Source organism: Tursiops truncatus, chromosome 6 (genome assembly GCF_011762595.2).
Source record: "Tursiops truncatus isolate mTurTru1 chromosome 6, mTurTru1.mat.Y, whole genome shotgun sequence".
In the NCBI taxonomy this organism is placed as follows: domain Eukaryota; kingdom Metazoa; phylum Chordata; class Mammalia; order Artiodactyla; family Delphinidae; genus Tursiops; species Tursiops truncatus.
In genome coordinates this window covers 56,446,764-56,469,188 of record NC_047039.1, presented here as the reverse complement: position 1 = coordinate 56,469,188, position 22,425 = coordinate 56,446,764, and the positions used below count along the sequence as shown (strand labels likewise).

The following is a 22,425-nucleotide window of genomic DNA, read 5'->3' as shown; positions in this document are numbered from 1 at the left end:
CCAGAGGGGATTATATTTTTTTTATACGATTACAGTCATAAATGTAATTTTTAGATTTTTTTTTAAATGGAGAAAGTGATCCATGAAGGCAAAATGCTTAGGTGCTACAAAAGTCATAATGTGGTCTGTTGTTCAGTTCTGTTGGGCTCACTTTATACCTAGTCTAAGGTATAAAGGACAGGCTAAGAGAAGCAAACAGAGTTTGAGCTCTGACACAATCATACCTGAAACCAGCACTGCCCTTGTAGTTATGTGAAAACATACTTTTCATTGTTTAATCCAATTTTCATTGTGTTTTCTTCAACCCAAAGGATCCTAATAGACACAACTAATATTCATAAATAAAGTCTGCTTTAATTATCACAAATATAATTCAACATTTCACTTTCATCATAACAGAAATCTTAGTCAACGTTTTCACGCAATTAAATAATTAAAGAATAAAAAACAACAAACAAAAATAGCTGTGTACAATAAAAGTAAAGCTTAGAAAACCATGACCCTAGGATCCCAGATTCGAAGAGGTTTTGCATTAAAATTACTCAGCTTAAATAGTTATTTCAAGCTTTACTCACTTTTTCCACAAATATATGTGTGTCCACATACATGATAAACAGAAAATCTTCTAAAAATTCCATATGCATCCCTATCTGGTAACACCTCAAATCTCCCAAGAGGATCTCACTTTCGCCAACCTATCTACACCATCTTGGTCTCTTCCTCACCTCTGTTCTCAGTACCACATTAGCGCCAGATAGCACACACATGTGACTCTAGCAGCTCCCCAGAGACAGTTCTTTGGAGAATTTGCAGCATTTTTCTCCTTCATTGCCCAAATATTTGAGTAAAGGAAAGGCTGCTATAGGAAAGAGGAAAGCCCAAGAAGCACCGCAAGTAAATGCACTGTAGTCAGTACAAAGTAAAAACAGGATCAAAGTTCAAGTACTTATTGCCCAGTCTCTTCTCCTGAGGACATTGGCTACAATTATTAAATGACAATAGTTCCAGTCAGGGCTTAAACAGCACATCTGTATTTCTTAACATTTGTTTCTTTCTAAATAGAAATAACAAATATCTATGTAAGATAATTAAGAATACAAAGAAAAAAAATGAGGGCTGTTCTTTAGGATAACATTTTGTTTTGTTCTATATTTTACTGGAATGATTTAACTAGGAGTATCACAATCATGCATAAGAAATTCCCAAACATCTACTTTGCAAGGAAGTTTAACTGTCAAATGCCTTTGACATTAGGACTCTACTTTCTTAAATGGTTTCTTAAGTCACTAAAATAATTGGCAAACTGCATAGTTACAAGTTGATTTTTCTTCTTTACTTAAAAGATGATTTTAAAATCTGTAATGGTAAGGAAAATAATCTGCAATCACTCAGTATAACTAAATGCTTTCTAGCATATCAATATCTAAGAGTAAGACCTATCCTCTAAAAGCACTGTGGCATAATAAATCCTTCTTTGTCTTAGAATTCATGCATAGAACATGACAGCAGGGAGAGTTGGCCAAGACAGACCACTTTAATTTTTATTGATAATATGATCACAGGTGCATTTTTAATTATCTCACCACGTTCCTTTCCCCATCGACTGTCACTAGTAATTTCAGACAGAGAGCGTGTTGCCCTTATGACATTACAGAATACAATTTTAGAGTCATTTAGGTTGCTTGTAGATTGACAAGTGGCCTCACCTTTTGTGAGAATACAACAAAGAGAGTCAATGGACTTAGAAAATTAGATGCCAATCATCTTTGTAACCTAGAGGTGAGGAGTAGTATGAGAAAGGTAATCAAGAATATGGAAGTTTTCAGCATTAGTTTAATGGGTAAAATCACTGTAGTCTAAGGACAATTTAGGCAAAGGAAGCAACCTCCTGGTATTGAGTGGGAGATGGGGAGAAAAACATGACATTTTGGTCTTTTCTTCTTTAGAAGGCTTAGAGTATCCTCCTCAATAACTAGTACTTTCAGTGATAATGCCCAAGAATAGAGAAGATCCTGGACGCTCTGGACCCAAGGAATTAGTGACTCATTACCTAGGTTTACAGCATTACGGCAAAAGAAGAGAATAATGTTTATTTTTTAATCACGCTACTGTCTGTGAAGATTTGCCTTCTGTTTGGTGCATAAGAAACCACCCACTTTCTCTGAGGTTAAAAAACAAAAAACACTAAAACCCTTTTGTATTTTACTATATTTATGTTGTATTTTAAAAATAACATATTTTTAAAGTGTTATATTTTGTAAAGGCCCTAGTTCTAGGTCTTCTGTGTTAAACACATAAATTGTGGTCTTTACTATGTTCTGTGGCTACCTCTTTTTAAAACTAATGAAAAAAAACTACACTTTTTTATAAGAATGAAGAAGAGTAAGCATTAGAATAATAGATTAAGAAAAGTCTAATTTAAACAACCAAAACAATAAGAAAATGAAATTTTTAAATGTGTCATACTCATATAATAGAATACTATGGGGCAAAATAAAAAGCACCAGCTTACTGGTAGATATGTTAACCTGCTGAATCTCAAAAACTTCATGTTGAATGAAAGAAGCCAGTCACAAAATTGTATACACTGTATGTACATTCTGTACGTATGTACATACAATTATATGAAGTTTAAGAATAGACAAAATCAAATCACAGTGATAGGATCAGCACAGCAGTTATCTCAGGAAAGGGGATGGGGTATTTTAGGGAAGGAAGACAAAAGAACTCTCTTGGCATATGGAAATGTAATATATCTTAATCTGGGTTGGGGGTTTATGGATGTGCACAAATGTAAAAAAATTTTAAGCTGTATACTTAAGATTTATGTATTTTGCTGAATGTAGGTCATACTTCAATTACTAAACAGCAGAAGAATTAACTTTCTGCTATGGTTAACACTGGCTAACATTCATTCAGCACCTGTAGGCATTATTTCCTTTAATCCTCACAGCAACCCTATGATAGAGACACTGCTATTAGTCCCGTTATTAGATGAGAAAAGAGGTATAAGAAGGTAAACGGGCACAAGAAGATAGAAAACTTCCCAAGCTTTTTAGCTTTTTAGCTATTACCTTGTGGAACTAAGATCAGAACTCGCTCTGGTCCCAGAGTCCACAGTCTTGAGCACCAAACTATACAGTTTCTCCCTATCAGTTCCCAATAGATCTGGTTTTAATTTGCAGAGGAGCTTCATGTAATAGAAGACAACAAGGTTATACAGAGAAATAGAGTCATTAGAAGTATCAAAGCAATGGAAATGGAAAGAAAAAACTATGAGTCAGTGGGTTTCTGAGCTTTAACTCATTTTCAATTTATGAATTATACATATGGATGTGGAATGCTTTTAACTGTAAATATCACATTGTTCCGCAAAGTGTATGCAAGATAAGCTGTTTGCCTGTTGCAGTTCTTCAAAGATAAATGGATGTTAAAATGTGTCAAACAGCTGTTGTTTCAGGACTTCTCTCCCCACATTAAAAATAATCTGTACTATGTTATCAGAACACTTCTACATGTCCTGAAAACAAATAGGATAAGTACAAAAAATGAAGGATAATCCATTATCATAGACAATCTCTCAGCATGATTTACCAAGTAGTAGAATAAGTGTTAGAGCCCGAAAAAATATATTTTATATTTCAGGGTACAGAATTTATTAAGATTCAGAGGAAATATTTTTGAATAAAAGATGGTATACACAAGTGCAGCTAGTTAAATAATTATGAACAAATTACCTCCAGATTTATTTGTACCATTCTTAAATGTGTTAAATGCTTGGCCTTTAGGTTAAATTCATGACTAACCTTGCTTCCTTCAGTGGGCACTCCTTGGGATTCATGTACGCAAAATAACTGAAACTGGTTCTTTCAGTTCATTCTCTTCTTAATTTTGAGCACTTTGATTAGAGCACGGCTTATTCTCAATCTTTTCACTCTGAAGTCTCAATTTTTTAGCCTATATTTATATAGCGTTCACTCCGTTTCCCTCCAACTTCCAAATTCTTTGGTTACTACGTAGATACTCTGGTTTCTTATTTAACAAATTAAAAATGATAAAGAATTTGCTCAATTTTATGCCATAATTCCACAAAATTCCATGCCTCTCCCCCCATCATTTTCTTCTTTCTCCCTCTAAAGTGATGTCATTCTGGTACAACATTTATTCCCCCAACTTTACTCTGGACCTATCAGATCCCTGCCTGTCCCTCTCACTCAATGGATTAGTATCAATTTGCTATTCTAGATGTCCCACTTCCCTTTCTCGACAGGCTCCTTCCCAGCAGCATCTATAACTGCCCAAACCTGCTCCTATGTTTCAAACCTCCCTTGTATTAAATTTTCTGTATGGCCTCTACCCTGTCATTTTGCTTTCCTTTTACAGAAATCCTTCTTGCATACGTTGTCAACATTTCTTATCTTCACACCCTCAAACAAAAATCTATTGTCAGTCTTCTGCAGTCTCTTCTTCCACTCCATGACGTCACTGGCAATACTATTTTCTAGGCACCAATATTCTCGTTACTGCTTCTTATGGATATTTTTCATGTCTTATCTTTCTGAGTTTCAGTGTTATTTGGTGCTTGTGGACAAGTTCCACCTAGAAAATTTCCCTTTGGTTTTAGACATAATACACTTCCCTGGATTTTCTCCTGCATCTCTAGAGGTGCCTTCTTAGGTTTACCTCTCTCTTTTTTTTTTTTTGCCTCCTCCTCCTCAAATGTTCAGTTTTGTTTTGTTTTGTTATTTGCGGTACGCGGGCCTCTCACTGTTGTGGCCTCTCCCGTTGCGGGGCACAGGCTCCGGACGCACAGGCTCAGCGGCCATGGCTCACAGGCCTAGCCGCTCCGCGACATGTGGGATCTTCCCGGACTGGGGCACCAACCCGTGTCCCCTGCATCAGCAGGCTGACTCTCAACCACTGCGCCACCAGGGAAGCCCAAATATTCAGTTTTTAATTGTTTGTATCTCTGTTGTAAGCTTCAGAGTCATATCCCCATCTGCCATCAGGCTATCTCAGCTTTGGAATACAACTTAATTTGGATAACTTCCACTTATCCTCAGACCTCAGATTAAATATGGTTTCTTCCAAAAGGCATTCTCTGAGTACAGATTACACATCTCTCATAAACTCTCTTAAAATGTAGTATTTCCCCTCTTACGACACTTAACATATTGTATTATAATTGCATGTTCTTTTGTCTGTATCTGCCATTTTTCTCTCCAGCTCCATAAAAGTATGGACCATGCCTGCTTTTCTTTTCCAGATGTATCTCCCACACTCATCACAGTGCCTTGCAAATGGCAGGTACTCAAAATGTCAAAAGGCATTTGCTTTTTCTGGTACCAGTAGCATATCATCCTCAGTATTATAGTTTAATAATAAAATAGGAGAATGAATAAGGGCTGCTTTGCCCTAATCAAATAGTATTTTACTTTTTCATTTATGTTCCCAAATTTCTTTCAGATAAAATTTCCAAGACAATTCACCAAACCCATTGAGATTTTGACTGGAAATTCACTGTATCTATAAACTTATTTAGAGCAATTAACATCTTCAAGATACAGTATTTAGTTTTCCCATTCAAGATTGCATCTTTATATTAATCTATAACTTTTATGTCAGAGTAAGTATGATGTGACTTTCTTTACATATGTCCCACTCATTCCTTATTAATATTCTTTTTTTTTTTTTTTTTTTTTTTTGCAGTACGCAGGCCTCTCACTGTTGTGGCCTCTCCCTTTGAGGAGCACAGGCTCCGGACGTGCAGGCTCAGCGGCCATGGCTCACGGGCCCAGCCGCTCCACGGCATGTGGGACCTTCCCGGACCGGGGCACGAACCCGTGTCCCCTGCATCGGCAGGCGGACTCTCAACCACTGCGCCACCAGGGAAGCCCCTTATTAATATTCTTAAGCATTTTATGAGCTTTGTTATTATTATGAAAGGTTTTTTTCATTACATTTACCAGTGAGACACTTTGATTGTTTGTATAGATGTGATGCGGCTTAGTGTTTAAGAACGCAGGCTCAGAGCTAAACTTCCTGGACTTAAATCTAAGCTCCTCTACTTATAAACTTTAAGACTTTAAGCAAAAAAAAAAAAAAAAAAAAAACAAAACAGACTGTGTTAGGCTTTTTCTTTCTTTCCGTAAAATGATACCTAACATAGGATTTTTATAAGAATTAAATTAATCAACACATGGAAAGGGCTTAGAATATTGTCAGATATATAGGCAAGTGTTCAATAATGCTGAAGATTATGAACCGGTAGCTTTGCTCAATATTGACATTCACCCAAACAACTGAATTAAATTCATAATCTTAATTATTCTATAATTAAAATGAGTACTCTCAAACAAATACTATTTTCACTGATTTAGGCGGGAACATTTGTCCATGTGTCAATTCAGTAGACAACTGATAGAAGTTGTTTCCAAACAAAAGGTAGAAATATTATCTAATTTATTAACACATACTCACCATTTTATGTCTTATTTCCCAGATCCTAAAACATGCACACACACACACATACACATGCACACTCACTCATTCACTCACATTGCAATGATCATTATCTGGAATAATGGAAGCTTAACGGGTCTAATTGCTTGAGTTTCTTATCTTTTTCATAATGGCATAGAATTTGTTTGGGACCCAGTTTTATTATTTGCCAGCTGGATATAACAATCCTTCCTTGCTTTAGTGTGGTTAAAACACATGATATGAACAACTTAGCATAGTACAAAGCACACAGCCAGCTCCCAATATATGTACTTTTATATTGTGGTAGCAATAAAGTTCATCCAAAGAGTGGCAGCGTGATGGAGTGAGAACACTGGAACGGGCACCGTCTTGGCTCTGTCAGATACTAACTTTGCCTTTCGGTCAGAAACTCCACATATCAGGGTCTCAGTTTTCTCATGTGTAAACTGTGCAGGTTAATTTCAATGATTTCGCAAGTCTCTTTCAGTACTAACATTTCGGATTTCTACAGAATGAAGAACATCTACTGTTGGCCTACGACAATAGTTTGTTTTGCACATTGGAAGGAATCCTTAAGTGTTTTTACTGGAGTCCATGAAAGAGTCAAGAAAGAGTTAACTTACTGAGGAAAATTTAGTCTTCTAGCTCCTTTCTTAGAGCAGTGCCTATCTTTGTTCAGTTATTTTAGCGGTACAGTTCTAGGATTTCAAATTAAAAATAAAATTAGGCTATTAGGGTTGCATTCCACAAGAAGAGAAGTGATTTTATTGCTAAAGGGCCTTCCTGTATCTTGCAATCTTGTAAACCAAGTAAGAATGTTGACATAAATGATGTTTTGCACTAGTACAGACTTCACAGATAGAGCTGTGACTTCTAAAGATCCAGAAAGATGAAAAGTAAATCTATCCTGTAATTTAAATCCAGGTTACAAACTTGGACTCCACCTGGGATTTAGTGTAGATTTGATAAATTATCATATCTCAGCTCAGGGAACTTTCTCCACAGCCTTTCATTCTCACTTCATTGACATTTCCGTAAACAGTATTTAAGAACTGGATATGAAACTCTCCTCATTTGGCCTTTAGTGGCAGGCAGATTTATGGGGAGAAAAAAGAAAAACTTTAAACAACAAATACAGTATAAAGGGAAATTATCTTGAGGTTGCAGAAATTTTAATAAATATTTACTTGGACAAATTTAAATATCCCATTAGGGTTGTCATTCAGGAACATTATGCCACTGATTCGAGCAGTAAGATGTTACACAAATAGAATAATGAATATGGGTGCACTAAAACATAGTAATTATAAGATAGGAAATCGCCATTGTGGTAAATACAGAATGATTAGACAATTAGAACATATCTGTTTGCTTCATTTCAAAGTGTCCTTTATAAAAAAAAAATAAAACAATACTTTCAGTTCCATAAATACTTTTTTAAAACAGCTTATGCTTATAGTCTGTATCACTCTCTCTATCAATTGTTTCCCTGTGAACTCAAAAAGAACAGGTATTGTCATTAGTTAAGATTTGGGAAACAGAGCTAAATTCTTTCTCAAGGCAACTTAGTAAATCAATAATGAGCACAGACTAGAAGAAAAATCCTATTGTTTCTCTTCTGTGATAACCATGGCACTCAGCTACTAGAGTACTTCACATATTTCTCATCATGCTGACAAAACCACTGTGATGTAATCAAGACAGATGATAGTATTACCTTCTCAGTGGATGAAGAAACAGTTCTAAAAACTGAATAACCTGCTTAAATTTGTGTACACCGTAAGCAGCAATGGGAGATCATGAATTCCGACTTCCGGTTCTATGAACTTTTTACTATACCACTCTATATTTTATGCTATCAGACAAACATTTTAAAATAATATATAAGTTAAATTCTATTTCATCCAATGGAAATCTTCTGTTGTTGTTAGAATCTTGACTTAATAATACCACACTTTTCTGAGTTGGGTTGGTATGTATTAAAAAAAATCATCTTCAAACATCTAAAATTAAGACGAATTTTGGAGTGAGATTGGCTTGTTTCAAATGCTTCTCTTAAGTATTGTTTTAAGTATCAGCAAGTCAGACTGGGGTGTGGAAAAACACTGTATGAGCAGGCACTCAGAAAAATAGCTCTCCTTTTTTCAGAGTATAGGACTCCTCTTTCAAGGGTCCTGAAAGAATATATTTAAACAAAAACACTAACACAGACAGTGCTAATACACTCTAGTGTACAGAACTCCCCAATGAAAAACAATGCACAATTTACTTCTTTCATTTGACACTCTCTCATAAATAAAAGAGGGTAATGAATTATAGTTTGTAAACACTAGAGCCAAATAATAACTGCTGATTGCTAATAAACTGCAATGAAAATTTATCCATACCAAGCAGAAGTGATACTGCAGCAAAAAACATTTATGAGAGAATTGTACATTAATAACAATTCTTGGCCTGTCCCTTGAATATTAATTCTTCTGTGAGCAGCTTTTGTTTAAAAGAAATATGCAGAATTATTGAGTTGCCCTTTAAAACCTGTCCAAAACTGACTTTTCCTCCTTTTCTCAGTTGCTTTCCCATTATTGATATTTTTCAAGAAACTACCAAAAGGAGCTATTTTGTGAAAATGAATAAAACATTAAATACAGCCATCTAAAATTAAAGTGTAACCTCCTCTTCCAGTCATAATAGAGAAGGTGATACTGGGCTTGCCCTGCTGGTGTAAACAACAATAAAAGTGCTCAATTCACATGAAGGAAATATTTCAGGCATTGGATAATACACAGTTCAGGACCATGATTTTTGAGTAAGAACAAAATGGGTGTTTTATATTTCCTCAGATTTCTTCCGGGGAATGCTTTTCTGGCAGCGGTAGAGAGAGGTACAGCCCCAGAACACAGCAGTGCCACCAAACTGAGAAGACAGATACTGGAGTTTGGTACTGCTAATGTGAATGGATTTGGTCAGCCAGAGTATTGAATCAGAGAGTGTGCTGCAGATGACGCCACCTAAGTGTGTGGGAGGGTTCACTATGGGTCCTTGTGCTGTAAGGAAATAAACAAACCTTTACCACAAGAAATGCTAAAGCAAGTTTTGGCAATATTCCAGACAGAGGCATGGATTTATAACATCTATATTTATGTGAGTAAATATGGAAGATTATTTTTTCTCTTTAAAAGACAAACGATTGTTTAAAGCAAAAATAATAAAGCTGGTTTTTGAGGGTTATAACAGTTGTAGAATTAAAATATTTGACCACAGCATAAGGGATGGTGGTAAATGGATTGTTACTGTTTTGTGGTACCTATGTTTTATGTAAAAATGTTCAGTATTTAATTCTAATTATGCATTGATAAATTAAGGATATATATCATAATCTCTAGAGCAGTCATTTGCAAACTACAAAGAACCAAAAGACTGGCTAAAAAGCTAGTAAAAAATTCGTTACTAAAAGATATTCAATTGACCAATCCAACATAAGAGAGGAAAAACAGAGAAACAAATAATTGAAGGGACAAAAATAATAAATAGCAAGGTAAAAAGTTTAAATCTAATCATGTGAGTACTTACATAAAATGTGAGTGAATTAAGTATTTCCCATAAAAGCCATAGATTATCAAATCAGACAAACAGGTATCACTCAAATTAATTCTGTCTTGACAAGATAACATCTTAAATGTAAAACCACAGACAGATGGAGAGTAAAAGACTGCACAAAGATATTCCATGCGAACAGTAAGTAGATCCGAAAAAGTAACCTTCAAAACAAGAATCATTACCAAAGATAAAAGAGAAAAATTTACTAATGATGAAAGTTCAATTCATCAGGAAGACATAACAATTGCAGAAAATGGCCAGATTAAAGTGAGAAATAGACAATTCCTCAACAGTAGAGATTTTAGCTTTTTCTCACCATTTGTGAAACAACTTAGCCCCTCAAAAATTCCATAAATAGGGCTTCCCTGGTGGCGCAGTGGTTGAGAGTCCGCCTGTCGATGCAAGGGACACAGGTTCGTGCCCCGGTCTGGGAGGATCTCACATGCCGCGCAGCGGCTGGGCCCGTGAGCCATGGCCGCTGAGCCTGCACGTCCGGAGCAAGTGCTCCGCAACGGGAGAGGCCACGACAGTGAGAGGACACGACAGTGAGAGGCCATGACCGTGAGAGGCCCGCGTACCGCAAAAAAAAAAAAAAAAAAAAAAAAAAAAATTCCATAAATATATAACATGATTTTGATAACTGATGTATATAGAATATTATACTCAACAGTTGAACATGAAATATTCAGCAAAATAGGCTACACATCCTGGGTAATAAAATAAAACTCAACACCTTACAAAAGATTAAATCTTATGGAATATTTCCTGACCACACCCTAACTAAATTATAAATAAGTAAAAACAAGAAATCAGACAAGACGTAAATATTTGGAAATGAAACAACATAATTCTAAATAACCTATGACTCAGGGAAAAAATCTCAAAGAAAATTAGAAATATTACACAGTAGAAAAAAAAGCACAGAAAATTTGGTAGGATGCCTCTGAAACAGTAAGTTAGAGGGAATAACAGGAAATATTATGTGTCACTGTTGGGAGTATAAAACAACTCCTTTGAGTAACTATTTGGCATTTTCTCATGAAGTTAGACATTCACTGACTATATGACTCAGTAATTCCACAAGCAGATCTTTAACTGTGAGAAATAGAAACATATGTTCACTAAAAGAATTATATAAGAATGTTTATAGCAGCTTTATCCATACTAACCCAAATTGCAAACAGCCCAACTGTCCATTTGCAGCAGGGTGGATAAACAATTTGTGGAGTATTCACGTAATGTTGACTAAGAAAGGAGCAAATTGATGATATAGCAACATCCATGCATTGTAAAAACATTATGTCGAAGGAAAGATTCTACACGCAAAAGAATACATAATATGTGATTCCATTTATTCTATCCTCTGGAAACTAGAACAGAGTTGCCTGTGATAGTGGGGACTGACTGGGAAGGGGCTCAAGGAAATTTTCTGGGTTGTGGAAATATCCTATTGTTGACTGGGGGCTTGGGTATGCAGGTATATATATTTATTAAAATTCACTAACTTATGTCCTAATACCTTTTGGAATTCACGGAACGTAATTTTTTGCATTTAAATAATCAAATACATAAATGAATGAAGTCAAAGAAGGGACTTGTGTGGCAGCTATTTTAAATATCTTTTGCCAAATTTATCATCTTCCCAATTTTTTTTTTCTGAAATTTACTCTGATTTTAGTTAGTTTAGTTTAGCCCATATCTCTCCATATTATTAGCACTGGAGTTTGTATAGATTGGTTTCACTTCCAGTACCTATAAAAAGAAGGTCTTTGGTCCTCTTTTCTTCTTCTTATTAGAGATGTTAAGGCACACCACAGATGAGATATGTAGGTTATGCTATGGTAAAAAGCTAACTCAAAATTTTCAGTGGTTTAATGCAACAAGATTTGTTTTTTACACTACACATCCCATACATGTCAAATGGGGGAGGGGTTGGTAGATTGTGCTCACACAGACATTCAAGGGCGTAGGCTCTGGAAAGCTTCACCAACCGGTGAAGCTGTCTTATCAGCCTCTAGCCTCCAGAGTCACAGAAGGGAATAAGAGTGTATGGAGAGCTCATAACTTGGTCCAGAAATAACACATGCCATTTCGACTTGGAGCTCATGCATTATAATTAGCTACATAACCCTAACATAACCACAAGGGAGACTGAGAAATGTTGAGAAGGATGTGGAAATTTGTTGAATGCTACCATCTCTGCCACAACTATCATGGCTAATTCAACTTCTATGGTAATTACCAGATAAGAAATCGATGGAGCTATAACAGCATCAAACCTAGGAATCCTGTGCAGGGCTATGGTAGAGTTGAGAACTTAGGCAGAATATAGTCAAAGGTTTTTTCTAAAATTTACTAAGACACTCCTAAGCTAATGAACTTTTGCTTTTTTGTCCGAGTTATTTTAGTTTAAAATTTATGATCTATATTTATTAATTAAAATATGTGTTAAAATATCTTTTCCCAAGATAATGTTGCTCAAATCTGAATAAAAGAAATTTGGATGTAAAGATTTCATAAGCCTTCTCATTGCACTTCATAGATAATTCACATGCCTTGTGATGGCCAACAAGTCCCCTGTCTCCTCTATTCCAAATCCATCCTAAGTCATCTCCCAACACCCACTGATTGTGCTTCAGCAGCACTTTTTCATATCATGAAAGATTCCTCTCTGAAGCTCCAATGTATCTTTCCCTCTCAGGCCGGAAGTTTTTCCTCCAATGCCTAACCCTGCATTTTCACACCGGTCTCCTCACCTTTCACCTGCTAATGTAAAGAACAACACTGTTCCTCTATCCTTCCACTCATACGCTCTCTTAAAAGCACCACCCATGATCATGAGGACAGGAACGAGGCTGGATTTGTTCTCAAGCACCGGCACACAGAGGACATCTGTAGGCTCTTAAATGAATAGGTGTAGCACACAAAACACATGGCTATCAAAGAATGAGGTACCATCAAAGAGTCAACTCAAGAATTTATCTCGATAACAATATCACTCTGCCATTGCATAAAATAACTTAGAAAATTAAAAAAAAACTCTCACTGTATCCCTTATTATACTTGATCTTTATATAGTATCTTTTTGAAATAGGTAGATTAGCATAATTTTCTCCATTTACATGTCAATAAACTAAAGTCCTTAGAACTTCTGTGAATTAATCTACATCACAGTACTAGACATTTATAAATTGTGACCATGACTGTTAGCTGCAAACCAAATCTGTTTCTTCTTTCCCTCTGGGCCCACACTTGCCTTCATTTCAAAGTGTCTGCACTGAGTGTGGTTCTGTTTCAGATTTCTAGAAAATGGAATGTGTGAGTAGGTGCAATGCTTCACTTCCAGGCTTAGTCCACTATACTCTCTCATGGGCTATCTTTTATCCTTTTTTCGTTCATCAAGCTAGGTACAAATAAGTGCAGGGACCTTGAAAACCATGAGAAAAACTGTAGAAGAAGATTGAACCCCTAAGTAGCACCTGATGGACAGGTCTCCACCAATTAAGAGCATGCATTTCATCCTTTACATGACAAGAGATACATTTTTATTATGTTTAAGCCATTCTATATGTATTTCAGAGTTCATTGTTTAGAGTAGCTAGTGCAGTCCATTTTTTCAAGTTCCTTTTGATAGGTGGTTGTTGCCTTACTCTGGCATCTGAATGCATACTCACACAGGCACAGACACACACACTCTATACAATACTGCAACTGTGGAAAGACAGAGACTGTGCAGGGATCCTAGTGCAGGGATCACATTTGACCAAGGGTGCCAGCTATTGTGCTATAAAATCCATTGCTCGATTTGCTATGAGAACAAACCACTCACGGACTGCTCCTGGCCAATGACTGAATGCAACAGAGATTCTAAAAATGAAACACTCCTAGAAGATTCAGGACTCCTTTATTGACAGACTTAAGCTCAATGACTCCTTAGACTAGATGGCTGGCAGTCCAGGACACTTCTAAAGCCTTTCTTCTTCACCAGGGGTCAGACTTGTGTCACAGTCTGATGGCTTTTCTTAGCTTTTCTGACTTCCTATTTTCTTTCACATAGGTATTTCCCCTAAATAAATCTTTGCATGTTTAATCCTGCCTTGGCTTCTTCTCAGAAGACCTGGACTAGCAAAACGGCTTCATTCAAGGCTAGAACAGCTGTCCCTCATATACGATTAGCTATTAGTAGATTTATTTCTTAGTCTCACTCTTTCTCAGCTCATTTTATATCATCACAGGAGTTTTTCAGTTATCTTAGTCTACTTTGGCATCATATTTTTTCCTCTTGCAAAAGTGGCTATGATTTCCTACTCGATATATACTCTGAGCAGTTAGAACCCAGTGGTCAGAAGATACTCAACATCACTTCAAAATATTTGTAATTTCTGAAATAATTTGGTAACAATTACAGTATCAGAGAAATTTGTAGCTCTTATTATTTGATGTACCCAAATATTTCAAAAATCTTGTAAAAATGGTACAAGAAACAAGGGATATATCCCTTGTTAAGTCAATGGTCACATTTTGAATTATTTGATGGGTGGCAAGGTTTTATTTGGCTTGTTCCCACAAGAAATCATAATAAAAACAGAAAAATTATCCCAGAGAAATAATATTTTTTTCTTGCTCATCAAGTTAAAAATGTTTCTGAAAATGTGGTTTTAACTGTGATTGGCTTTCTAAATTTCCTTAGGATTCCAAAAAACAACTAATTTTTAGGAGAAACCTAACTACTTTTTCTTTCTAATATAGTTTTAGAACACAATTGACAACACTAAAGGGATAATTACCAACAATTATCAAACTCTTAAATCTGCAATATTTCCTCATCTCTAAGTAAGTAGTAGGGAATAAAATGTGAGAAAGGACAATCTTATAATTTAAGGATATAGGTCTGACTTTTTAGATTCAAGACATAAGACCTTAAAAGGTAAAAAACTAAGGGCTTAAATTCATGTGGAAATATTGTCTCTAAAGGCAAACTGGGCTAAAATTAACCTAGTCTTGTTATGCTTTTAAAACTGGCTTGAATAGATTTCAGATACTCTATAGTATTTAGCCTACATACAGTTTTAAAAAATCACATGACAACCTACAGAAATGTCTCTATGTTTATAATAAATTGGTTTTATGCAACTTGTTTCCGAATTTTCTCATTGATACTGAAGATGAAAAGAGAAGATTGTACATTTAATTTGTAAAAGAAATATTTGAGTTTTTATCTTAAAGGGAGAACTTCAGGGAAGAAGAGCTTAGCTTACTGCATAGTTAAAACAGACTTTCATAAGAATCAGGGTATCTTATTCCTTGGAGATTAGTTCCAGAGAGATGGGTCCCATCTATCTTTAGAGTCCTGCCTTTATGTTCTTCCAGCTGTATGATTCTAAGATAATGCCTTTTATAATCTCTTGATATGGAAGAAATGGGAAGTTTTTTTTTTTTATTTAGATAATGTCTAGAAGATAATGGAAATGGCCTGGAGATGAATATATAAGACTGTCTCTAGATATCCTTTCTCCTCATATTCTCTTTTTTATATTACCCTTGGAATGCACAATTTGAGATGGCTTAGACTAACCTAGAAAGAAACTGAGGAAATCCATACGTTTTAACAGAAAGACATATTAAGAAGTTATCTGGAATAAGAAAGTTGCATGGCTCTGGCTGTGACCTCATATACCAGTTGTTTGGAAGCATTTCTCAGTCAGATCCTGAGAATCAACCAGAAAAGTCATAGGGCCTAGGTGAGTTGAAACCAAGAATTATTAGCAAAGGGTGACAGCTGGAAAATAAATAATGATTATGTTTTAACACCATAGTAATCTGAGTAACCCAGTAATTCTACTTATAGAAGTTAAGGTATGTGCTCAAAGATTATGCTGAAGTGTATTAGTGCTGTATATAATGATCCCAAAATGTTTAAATGACATGTATGCCCAATGACAGAGAGATAGCTGAACAAATTATGGTCCATTCAGATGACTGAATCTTAGGAAATCATTAAAAATGCAATTTTTAAAGAATTAGAATGACATTAGGGAAATTATCATAATAAAATGTTAAGTGATAAAAAGTAGACTGACAGGCATTATAATACAAATTTTATAAAAGAAAAAAGGCAAAAATGCACAACATCTATCCATTTTTTCTATGTATGCACACGACACACACTCATACAAATGCAGAAACCTGCATTAAATTTGCTATATATTTGAGGGTGCTATATGGATGATAAGATTAAAGGAATTTTATTATCTCCTATATACTTTCTTGTACTTTCTGAATTGTATACAATAAAAATGTAAAGCTCTATAATAAGAACAAAACATAATGGTATTTTAAAAGAAAAAATAATACTCAGCTAAAGATGGTTGGGAAAAGAAATCAGGATAAAGCAAACTGTAAAAGGATTAGATTCCCCACCCCCCATGGAAAGGCAGAGAGAAAGTACTAAGATGATGATTAAGAAAGAAAAATAATGAATCCTTTATATTTCACAGAAATTCACTGCGACCAGTTTTGCAATGTACAGAGTTGTGAATTTTAAAAAGTATCTTTTCATCATTAGTAAAGGCAATTGGGTCATTTCTCCTGTAACAGTGAATGATGTAATTCTATAAATTTCTATAATCTTAGTGTATATCCATCCTGAATGATCTAGATGTGGATCAAAAACTGTTTATAAAAATGTATTTTACATATAGACACATTGTTCAGGTTGCTATGGTAACTATAATCCCAATTGTGCCTTCCTAAACCAAAGTCTATTTGATTTTTGTCATTCTTGTTTAGGAATGCTCCATACTCTGAGGAAATTTAAAACTCATTTGGAGAAGGGGAAATAAGCTATTAAAATCTAGATCCTTTACTATTGTATCTATAACCTAATATTCTACACTACTGCATATTCAAAACCTCAATATTTCCTTGATTAAATACTAATGTATTTTATGTGGTGCTCTAATAATTTATAAGGTTGCTCAGTACGCTCACCCTTCGGTATTTGTACCGGTACATGTAAGTGGTCTCTAGCTCTTGTTTTCTCTCTCTCTCTCTCTCACACCCACCTGTAAACCATACATACAGACATATTCTCAAACATACAAACAGTCGTGTTTATGAAGACAATTTCTAAATTTGTGGTTTGGAACTCCATATATAAGCAGTTTGGAACATTCCTATATAAGTGGGGCCCTAGGGGGTCCTAGCATTGATGACCAAGTGGTAGGTCAGAAAGAAAAAGCTAGGTGTTAACACGGTTCTTCCCTATGGACCATTTCTTCTACTTTCCACTCTCACCAAATAATCTCTAATTAATAGAAATTATTTTTCTCGCATAATGAAAATAAATGAAATTAAATTCATGTATATTTCAGAGAAAAAAAAACCCAAAAAATCAGAATGGATTTTCTTCCATATCAATCCTTCACATTCTACTTGCCAAACATGCCAATATTTAAACCTCACCGGGACTTGCCCGGTGGTCCAGTGGTTAATATTTTGCCTTCCAATACAGGGGTGCGGGATCAATCCGTGGTTGGGGAGCTAAGATCCTACATGCCTTGTGGCCAAAAAAACACAATAGAAGCAATATTGTAACACATTCAATAAAGATTTTAAAAATGGTCCACATCAAAAAAAAATCTTTAAAAAAAGTAAATAAAAAAAATAAACCTCATCATCTCATATTTCTTAAATTCTTCATGACTCACTATTGCTTTCCAGGTAAACCCTATGTTTTATAAACTATCTCTTGATTCTTCTTCTCCTACCACATTTTTAGTCTTCTCTGGTCTCCAAGAAAATACTGTTACATATATTTTTTCAAGTCATTGTACTTGTGGATCCTTCTGCCTGGAACAACTTTCATCCATCACGCAGTTCCCCTGCTCTCACCTCCCTCCGGTTGCCTCCTTTCATCTCCTATTCTTCAGGACCCAACAAGTTGTATCCATCCCTGTGAAACCTACCATGAATTACCCATCACTGAAAAGGCATCTTTTGGTGGCCCTCCTATGTACCCTCAAAGAATCTGAGTATCATCCTTTGTTGCATTTACCACAGTTTATTGCAATTACCTCTTTTACATATTTTCCTGTTCTACCAACTATTTCCCAGATTATTTGCCTGTTTGGTGTCAGATCTATTCTGTCCTTACTCCCTCTACTCTGTAGCGGGACTACATTTCCTAGGTTCCCTTACCAACTGGCTTCCTGAGAGGCACTGATAAGAGACTAGAAAGAATAACAGACTGAAACCAGAAAGTTTCTCTTTTATTCCTCCAGTGACCAGGTGTGTCTGGCAATTCCTGGTCTCCCCTGTGTCTCTATCCCCCATGAAATCACCTCTGCTTCCATGGTCCTGCCTCGTGCTGAAAACACCTTCACACTGGTCCCCTAGAAGTAGAGTAGCTTCCTGTTTTCATTACCGCAGGTTGCCTCATTAACCCATTTGGCTTCTTCAGCTCTTTCACTTTATATCATGTTCTTAAAGTCCTTCTGCTGCAAATTCCTAGGATAATTTCTGTTTTCCAGACTAGATCCTCACAGATAAAAGTATAAACTTTTTGAAAGCAGAAGATGTCTTATTCTTTTAGTTTTCTCAGCAATAGGCACGGTTATTAGTATATATTAGGTATCATTAAAAGTGTGTTGAGGGCTTCCCGGGTGGCGCAGTGGTTGAGAGTCCACCTGCCGATGCAGGGGACACGGATTCGTGCCCCGGTCTGGGAAGATCCCACATGCCGCGGAGCCATGAGCCATGGCCGCTGAGCCTGCGCGTCCAGAGCCTGCGCGTCCAGAGCCTGTGCTCCGCAGCGGGAGAGGCCACAACAGTGAGAGGCCCACGTACCGCAAAAAAAAAGTAAAATAAAATAAGTGTTTTGAGTTAAACTGTGTTTTATAAGGCATAAACTCCTGAATAGGAATATAAGTATTTAAGTTAAGAGGGATATTTGGTTGCATTGATATTTGAAATGATAACAGTATCTGTCAAGGTATTTCATTTTCATTTAAAAACATTCAGTCTCAAAAAGAATGCCCTCCTTAAATAAGTATTTGGTTCTTTATTTTTTAATGTTTTACTAGTGTTCTTTTTCTAGAGAAAACAACTGCCATCCATTCCTCCCCACTGGCTTTGTCCACCCATTTGAGCAGCCTCATCTGTGGTACCGTCTCTTCAGGCACAATTAAGCATCCTTAAATTACCACTTCATTAAGCAATAAAATAAAATAGGGGCAAACAAGTATTTTTTTTCAATCTGAAAAACAAACTAAATGCCCTAATTTTCTTACTCATTTTACTTAATTGGCAAAAATGTCCCAGAGCAAAAAAAGATTTTAATCACTGCTTGGTCTTAATTTCTTTTTTTCATTTTAATTTTCTAATTAAAGATGGAGGATGAAAGCAGTAGGACCTCTGGGAGTCACTACAGATAATAAAATTTCTGCTAAAATTAATAAAGTAGAGCAAAATATCCAACCCAAACAAGGCTCTTGGATAATAGAATCTATGAACAAAGGCCATGGCATATGCTTTTCAAAAGAAGTGTGTGTGCTTTGGAGATAGCTTTTTGTTTGGCTTTTTCTAAGGTTGAATTTGGCCTCATTTAATTAAAAAAATCTCACGTTGTACACCCTGGAAAATATTTATGACGGTAATAGATGTGGATATTTTCCAAATACCCTCATCATCTACAGTATAGAGTGGATATGCTGGTCACTCCACAGGCCTTGAAAAATTGGTAACATGCAATGCAAAGCTTTTAGTATGGAAAAGAACCTGGTAACAGAGCTCCAATACAGCTGTTGCCTGGAAGCACATAGCTGATGAATCTAGGCCAAATATTCAGCTGCCAAGTGGCAAGATCATTTGTTATGCATATAATGAATATCTAAGCTGATGGGAATTTTTAATACATTGGGTTTGCCTAACAAAAACAAAACAAAAAAATAAAATTTGGTATAAAGTTTTGATGATTAAGTGAAAGAAAAGCTACTGCTGAAAATTTACAGGTGTCAATAGTTAAACAAATGGGTAAAATAGAGCAATAGTAACAACAAATCCCATGCTTTGCTTTCTTTAAATCAATATGAGTTGAATTCTCATAAAGAAAAAAAAAAAAATTATATTCTCATATATTAAAAATTTCCCCAGATGTTTATTAAACTTTTAAACATATATTAATACTTTTAAATTTGCCATACTCTATAACTTAGGTAATTATATTCAATACAAGATCCATTTCACAGTTTCAGACATGTCTGTAATGTAGGTCAAATGTCCAAAGACGTCTGACATAAAGGCAAAGTTAGACCATTTCTAAACAACTTTAAAAGTTTCCCCAATGGTCAGCAATCAAATTTGATTTGGAGGACATAAAATTGCCATTCCCATTCTTCCTGCTCATCCTTCTCTATCAAACATATGGTACATAATCTAGAATATAGATCATAAATGTGACCTCCTTGAAACTCCCATTCAGGAGAACAGAGCATGCCAAATTTTGGAAATAATTCTCAGTCTGGTTTCTACAGAGATGGGTGTTTTCTCTCATTGCATCTCACTAGAAGTTTAACAAGAGAGACTGCTGAGGACTTATTGAACTCATGATCTCTTTTATTCAAATAGGCCCAACAGTGTGTAGGAAAGACATAATTACATGATTAGCTATTGAAAACACAAAAGCCATCACTTCAATTAGTATGCAAGCTTCTTTCTGAAAGAATAAATGTAGAAATCAAATATGATTGGGCAAGGTGATTATTTCTAATTTTCTGGGTACATGGATGAAGGAGTAAAGGGTTACTTTGGAAAGACTTCTTAGCAAAAAAAAAAAAAGAAAAAAGAAAAAGAAAAGCAACAACCCGCCCCCCCCCAACTTTTTAAAGAGATAAACTATTCCTCTGAAAAGGTAGAAGGGTTATCCTCTTATAAAGTGACGAAGACAGTTACTTTTTAGTAACTGCCACTATTTCTTTTAGCTTTTGGAGAACACCTAAGGTTTTTCAGTGATAAAAATGCAATTTTGCTTTCCAATCAAAAATAGTTAATTGCTATCTTATTACTCTTTTTGGCAAACGTATACAATGAGAATAAAAATTGCTGCATCTTGTATTCATAGGAGATTCTTTCTTAAATTTTTAAATATTAGGAGATGTGTTAGCTTCCACTGTTCCTCCACCCCTGGAGATTACACAGCACTATATTTGAGGTCACAGAGATAATTTAATTGTATCGCTCAAGAGGACCCAAATATCCATTCCAAGCCTAAACCTTGGGTTTCTGTGCTGTTTTTTTACAGTACAAGGCAAACCACTTGCTTTCTACGGTGAAGAAATAAAACTCAGTAATAATCACTCCTGATCATTATTAATGAAAAATATAAAAGATTTTCATGCATTCTTTCAGTGGTAATAACAATTCAGGAAATGATTTTTTTTTTCTTTTTGGCAAATAAAATTTTCCTTTTGGAATATAAATGTATTAGTGGCCAACACAACTACTGTTGACCTTTAATTAGTTATCTCATAAATCCTAGCCGATGGACTGACCTTCTAACCCACTAAAATAACAAGACAGTATATGTCTGATTTATTTCCTATTAAACAGTATCAGTAAATGGCCAAGATATATAACTCTACATAAAATCCAACCAGGACTTCAAAGAACTATAAAACAAAGTGATGACATTTACAGATAAAGATATTTAAGTGCTAAAGTATCTTACATAGTATGATAAATTAAATGTTCAGAGTTCCTACTGATACCTTAACCTTTCTTTTTCTTCCATGTTTTGCTAAATTGATTATTTTCCTATACATCATGATTTACTTGACAGTATTAAAACTACTTGAAAGAAGAGATATTATTACTCAAAGTGTTTTTTGAGAAACAGATGGCTATATGATAAAACACGTGTTTCCTACATGTAATTTATTCTCATATATTAACATCTTGCTTTTTCTTAAAAATGTAAAAATTATTCACATATATTGCACTTAATCTCTAAGAACTCAGTAATAAACAGTTAAAATATATATACAAAAAACAAACAAAACAAAACCAAAGATCTAGTAGACGTATTTCTGGGAGGTTAGGGTTTTTCCTGAAAATGTTACTACAACTCCTTCCCCCAATCTTTCCTGAAACACAGAGACTCATGCAGAACTGAAGTAAATAAACATGTTTGTTGAACAGATAATACCAAAAGTCCGTAAGACGGTATTCTCTACAATTAAGTTAAAGAATAATGGGACATGACTTACAGTCAGACAAAGGGCAAAATATACTCCCTCTTGCTCTTTTTAGGAGTTAATGTTCTCATGCCAGTTTCCATCAGAAATTGAA

The 22,425-nt window shown here is 35.3% G+C and overlaps 1 protein-coding gene across 1 annotated transcript in view; it reads right to left on the bottom strand.

Moving 5' to 3' along the window:
- PTPRD (protein tyrosine phosphatase receptor type D) overlaps window positions 1–22,425 on the bottom strand; it is a 2,130,336-nt gene that overhangs the window by 1,075,710 nt on the left and 1,032,201 nt on the right. The window lies entirely within an intron of this gene.